This window comes from Camelina sativa, chromosome 18, assembly GCF_000633955.1.
Source record: "Camelina sativa cultivar DH55 chromosome 18, Cs, whole genome shotgun sequence".
Classification (NCBI taxonomy): domain Eukaryota; kingdom Viridiplantae; phylum Streptophyta; class Magnoliopsida; order Brassicales; family Brassicaceae; genus Camelina; species Camelina sativa.
The window spans coordinates 5,812,393-5,818,642 of record NC_025702.1 but is presented as its reverse complement, the minus strand read 5'-3'; positions in this window follow the sequence as shown (position 1 = coordinate 5,818,642).

The following is a 6,250-nucleotide window of genomic DNA, read 5'->3' as shown; positions in this document are numbered from 1 at the left end:
AGTGTACTAAAATCCCTGACGAACCTCCTGTAGAAGTTTGCAAGACCATGAAAGCTGCGAACGTGTCCAATCAAAGTTAGAGTAGGTCATTCTCTTATTGCCTTAATCTTCTCCTCATCCACGTGTAGGCCCTGTTTACTCACTACAAAACCTATTATCACACAAAATTGAAGCATGGTGTAAGAATGTACCGTACGCTGTTCTCAATTGTTTGATCCTCATCAGGTGATTGAAACAAGTTTACAAGGCATTAACCTCAAATTCAACAATTGAACAAAGTACCTTAACAAGCTTCTGAGCGTAGCAGAAGATTAGCTTTGTTCCTAGAAAGCAATAGCCACTAGATCCTTCACGGTGATTCAGAAGGTGGCATCTCTTCAAGTTTCTGCTAGCTCATTTCAACAATATCAACCTTATGTTGCATGTGCCTTTGAAATGCTTGACAATCCTTTCAGCAGCTTGCATGTGTGATACTAAAACACTCACAGCTTGCAAGTACATAACAGATGTCTGATTTGGTGGTACAACACATCTTCAGACAACTGATCAGTCCACCATACCAGTTACCATTTACACAATCTCTTGAATCATCTTCTAAGATAGAACATTTCCAACTCTCATAGGTGTGGCTTCATCTTCACTCCTTTTTTACTCACATGCACTGATCAAACTTTTGGCATACTTGCATTGGTATATGAATATCAAAACCTTACAGTTGCTAGTAAACAGTCTTCTGAAGAAGCCATTCCTAGCACTCCCGCTAACAACCAACTGATACAGCATGAAGTTATGCACAAAGACAATCTCTATCAGGTTTCTGATTACCTCGTGTTAATGTGAAGGTGCTGCGTCTAGCAAACTCTCCTTAGAGCTTTATACCAGCACTCATGCCTTGTTCTTCACAACTTGTCCATGTTTGTCTTTTCTGTTCTGCAACAACGTCTATAGACATAGTAACCACCTCTGTAGCTTCGCATGTCGCCTGTCTGAGATATATCATATTGTCGCAGTCTGAATCCATTAGCAAAGCTCTGCATTGCCACACCATTACCTACAGCCGAACAACTCTGGGTAGTAGCAGTAAACACAACAACTCTGCCCTCCTAAATCCTTCCAGCAGCTTCTTGATGGATGTGATTCTCACAGTTTCATGACTGCTGCAACTTACACTTAACAACAACTAGTTAATGCACTCCTTCTGAGATCATGTCTCTAGGCATCATAGAACACTGCTGATTGAACTCTTTTGCTTGTGAATTAGACGACTTTCACATATAATAACTATTATCAGAGCGCTGACCTTCGACTCGAATATTGTGGCACTCATCAACCACCTGACATCCTTTCTCGGTGAAGGTAACATCTAAACCCTCATCACACAACCGACTGCTGCTAATTAGATTGGTTTTTAGACCATCAACAAGGTAGACAAATTCCAGAGTGGGCTGATCTTTACAACGAGATACACCTTTGCCTCTGATTTTACCTTCAGCTTCATCTCCAAAAGTGACCATGTCAGCTAAGCCTTCTTCAAAGTTTTGTAGCCTTCCTTGATTTACAGTCATGTGCCTTGAAGAACCACTATCAAAGAACCAGTGCTTCAACACAACGGTCTGTTGATCATCAACAGTGTGCGCAACATAACAGTTCATGTCACGCTTCTTGATGTTTACTCGCATGTATCTTCGAACATCTTTGTGACACTCCTTCAGATGCGTGAGTGGTATAGTACAATCTAGACACTTGAAACAAACAGCTTTGTGGAGGCTCTGACTAGCATAGTAACAGGGACATGTTCTTTTGTTCAGATCTTTNACTCCTTCTGAGATCATGTCTCTAGGCATCATAGAACACTGCTGATTGAACTCTTTTGCTTGTGAATTAGACGACTTTCACATATAATAACTATTATCAGAGCGCTGACCTTCGACTCGAATATTGTGGCACTCATCAACCACCTGACATCCTTTCTCGGTGAAGGTAACATCTAAACCCTCATCACACAACCGACTGCTGCTAATTAGATTGGTTTTTAGACCATCAACAAGGTAGACAAATTCCAGAGTGGGCTGATCTTTACAACGAGATACACCTTTGCCTCTGATTTTACCTTCAGCTTCATCTCCAAAAGTGACCATGTCAGCTAAGCCTTCTTCAAAGTTTTGTAGCCTTCCTTGATTTACAGTCATGTGCCTTGAAGAACCACTATCAAAGAACCAGTGCTTCAACACAACGGTCTGTTGATCATCAACAGTGTGCGCAACATAACAGTTCATGTCACGCTTCTTGATGTTTACTCGCATGTATCTTCGAACATCTTTGTGACACTCCTTCAGATGCGTGAGTGGTATAGTACAATCTAGACACTTGAAACAAACAGCTTTGTGGAGGCTCTGACTAGCATAGTAACAGGGACATGTTCTTTTGTTCAGATCTTTGACACTTCACAGTCTTGCCCTAACTTCTGATATTGTCCTCTTCTTCCAACCTTGTGGAACTTATTATGGACAATGACACAGTTTCCCTCTCAGGTTGTTCATAATAATCATCTGTTTAGTCTTATGCATGTTCAACTCAGACACCCATTTGACAACATCACCTCCATTTTGCAGCACTTTTGTTCCATGACCTATGTATGAAATCTTCTGACCATATAAAGACCCGTTAACTACACTCGTGTCACAGCTTGAGTTTCCTCCATGGTTCCTCATATCACAGTACCCTTGCGAGTGATCAGCCCCCTGTACAGATCTTTTGCTTCTTAACTCAGCCTCTTGTTATCCTTTAGCTGATCCTCAAGACGTTGTCTCAACAAAGACGAAATGACTTTCTCCTCAGACAACAATTTCTCTAGTGTGAAGACTCTACAAAGCAGCTCCTCCTTCTCAAACACCAGATCATAATTCTCCTTCTTCTGCAGAATCAGATTCTTAGACAGGGCGGTGTCTTGTTTCTCAACAGATAAGCTAGCCACATCATCCTTAGGCTTCAAAACAGACTTTTGATTCTCATTATCTTCTTTGGCGGACTCAATATCCCTCCATGTCAGACAAGATTTCGTATGACCACAACCTTGACGATTGTAACACTTCAGCACACTTTTTCTTTCAAGTGTAAAAACAGTCTGATTGAAAGTTTCCATAACCTTGATATTTAGAACTCTGAGATTCTTTCTCTGCATCAGATCTGGATGATTAAGATTGATGTTGACGTTGTACACCCTTCAGCCTTCTGAACTGCTTCTTGATCAGTTCTTCCTCATTATCTTGAACAGACATCTGAGTTTCTACAGTCTTCAGATTGAATGATTCCTCAGCCTTCTGATCGTTCTTTCTCATCTACAGTTCATCTGTCTGAACTAATTTCACACCCTGATCAACCTTCTGGTCATCAGAACTTAAAAGCACCTTTACCATCAGATTTGTGAAAAAGATATCCATGTGATAAGTTTCTGAGAAAATCCTTGACAAACCTCTTATCCTTGTATACCTTCTTCAGCACTACAACTTCATGACAAGGAGAGCTTAGATGACTGTTGAAATGACAGGATGGTGATACATCAATTTTTTTCTTCTTCACCCTTCTAGTTTCCTTAGAGAAGGCTTCCAAAAGATCCCAAGCTTCTTTTGCCGACATGCACTCTTGCACCATCGCGAACAGATACATTGGCAAGCAGCTGAAAATAGTAGACAGAGCTTCAACGTTTTGTTTTCCCTTTAACTTCTCCTTAACTGTTCACAACTTATAGGGCTTTATTACAGTTTCTCCTCTGATGTTCGTAAATGTTGGAAGTGACCATCTATCTTCAACAGCGAACCAGGCTTTCATATCACGATTTTGTATCATTCTTCTGATCTGCGCTTTCCAATCATCATAATGCTCAACGTCAAGCATCAGCGGATTGTTCTCATCTACGAACTGTTGTGGATTCTCCATACCTCGTCTCAAGATCTCACCTGTTGATGTCACTATATTTTACCATATTTTAGGCCTTGTTTAGTTCATGTTTTGCATCATACAGAAGTGATTCCTTAAGTTTTATAGCCATTTCTATCCAAATATGCACTTAGGATGTTTAGAAGCATGCATTGCATACATTTGTGCATTTAGAGTATTATTAGGTGTTATGGAACTCTAAAAGGGTAACGAAGGACTTGGTGTTATTTCTGGAGCTAAACAAGAGGATTGGACGTATCAGGAAGGGAAAAGAAGACACTCGACCATACCACTCGAGCAGGCTTCCGCATCTTTCACGAGCTCCTCAAAGATCCATTCAAATGAAGATCTTCTGTTGCGATTCAGCTTCCGCATTCTTCATGAGAGTTGTAGGAAATTGAGTTAACTTTCTAATGCCGGTGGTTTCAAATCGATCAGAGGTGTAATGCAAGAGATATCATCCCAGAACGAAGACTCGAGCTATGTGACGGACTAACCACTCGACCATGCATTCGACCGAGCACATGGTCGAGCACTTCCAGCTGAATATCTGTTTTGTCCTCTAGCTAACTAGGGATTCTCGCTCTTTACTATATATATGTTCTGGCACTTGTGACCGAAAAGGCAGACCCTGTAGACACCTCATAACCTAGTTTTTGCCATTTTTAGCTACTTTTACATTATTGCATCATCTCTTATCTTTTCTCTAGATTTTCATAGATTTGTAACTTTCATAACTTTGAATCTGTTGAGTATTTGCTTTCACTTCTTTGTATTAATTTTTTCATCTTTATCTCATTTTTCTAATCATGGTAGTTTCATTAATTTCTGGGTTTGTGTTCTTCATGATGATTTTTAGATCTGATTAGTGGCTTAGGATCTTAAGGATGGATTAGGCTGGGTAAAGGTTATGGGTGTTTAGATTGATCAAGCTTTATTGTTATACATCTCATCTAAATTAGATATGCTCTATGCTATTCTTATATTGAGAGGGTAAGAATAGATCTTAAGCTTCTTAGCATCACACCAATGTCTAAGTTGCTAGATAAGGCTAATGCTAGAGATTATCATGAAACATGCTAAGAGATTAGATGTTTAAAATGATTTTTGGTATTGATGATCTGGTTGTTTAATGCCTGCTTTTATATGTAATATCTAGTGAGAGCTAGGTCTAAGAAGTATTTAAGCTTGATTGTTATTGTCATGAGAATGGATTAACATATATTAGAAGACCATTGTCTAGAGATAGCTCTTTGTTGATTCAGGTTTGTTGATCAGTCTAGATAACCATAGCTTGAGCCCAACCTATGAATCCATCCTTAGGACCTTTCTTTGTTTATTAATTTCCTAGTTCAAGTATTGTTATTTGCTTCCTGTTTGATTTACTTTCATTTTGCTCTGTTTTGATTGTTGTTTTGTCTCTGTTCTTCATCCGGAAGTCCACTCGACCCCCCACTCGACCATGCACTCGACCGAGTGCTAGGTCGAGCTCCTTTCCAGAGTTCTGCATCTTCCTAGTTTCATTCCTGTTTCATTGCATTCACCTTTGTTTCAGTTACTATATATCTTGCATTTAATATCTGTTCTTAGTAGATTTACATTCTGCATTTCATTATTGTCATTAGGTTGTTAGAAATAATTCAACTTGATATTTGGCTTAACTTGAATGCATTGATCACATCTTGACTGCTTACACATCACACTCTTTATGGATTGACATCCTTTATGCTACAACATCATAAGGATATTGAAACACTTTGCATACCATCTGTTGATCATCTTAGCCTATGTTTGTTTGTTTGCCATCATCCATTCATTCATAGGTTAAGATCAAGAAAAATATAAGTTTCAATTGGCGCCGTTGCCATTAAGGGGTTTATATGTTTAAGTTGAGATTTCAAAGTTTCAAGATTAAGTTATGTTACATTTTATTGTATTACTCACCTGTTTGTTTTTCTGGTGTTATGTTTTGATCCTCAGGTACCACTCGACCAGGCACTCTACCGAGCACCTAAAAGCAAACGGTCAAGTGCTGGTTCGAGGACCTGGTCGAGCACCTGTTGAGAGTCTAAAAAAACAGAAGAAAAGGTGGAAATGGACCTACAACTGGATCAGATTGAACCTCAAAGGAGAAGGAAGATTGGTGATAGTGATGCTCCCACTACTCATACTCAGAGGTATGGGATAGTGCCTCCTCCTATCCACAACACAACCTTCACAATCAAGACTAGTCTAATCTCAATGGTTCAGAGCAGCAGATTTTATGGCCTGCCTACTGAAGACCCCCTTGCACATCTTGATGAGTTCGATAGGC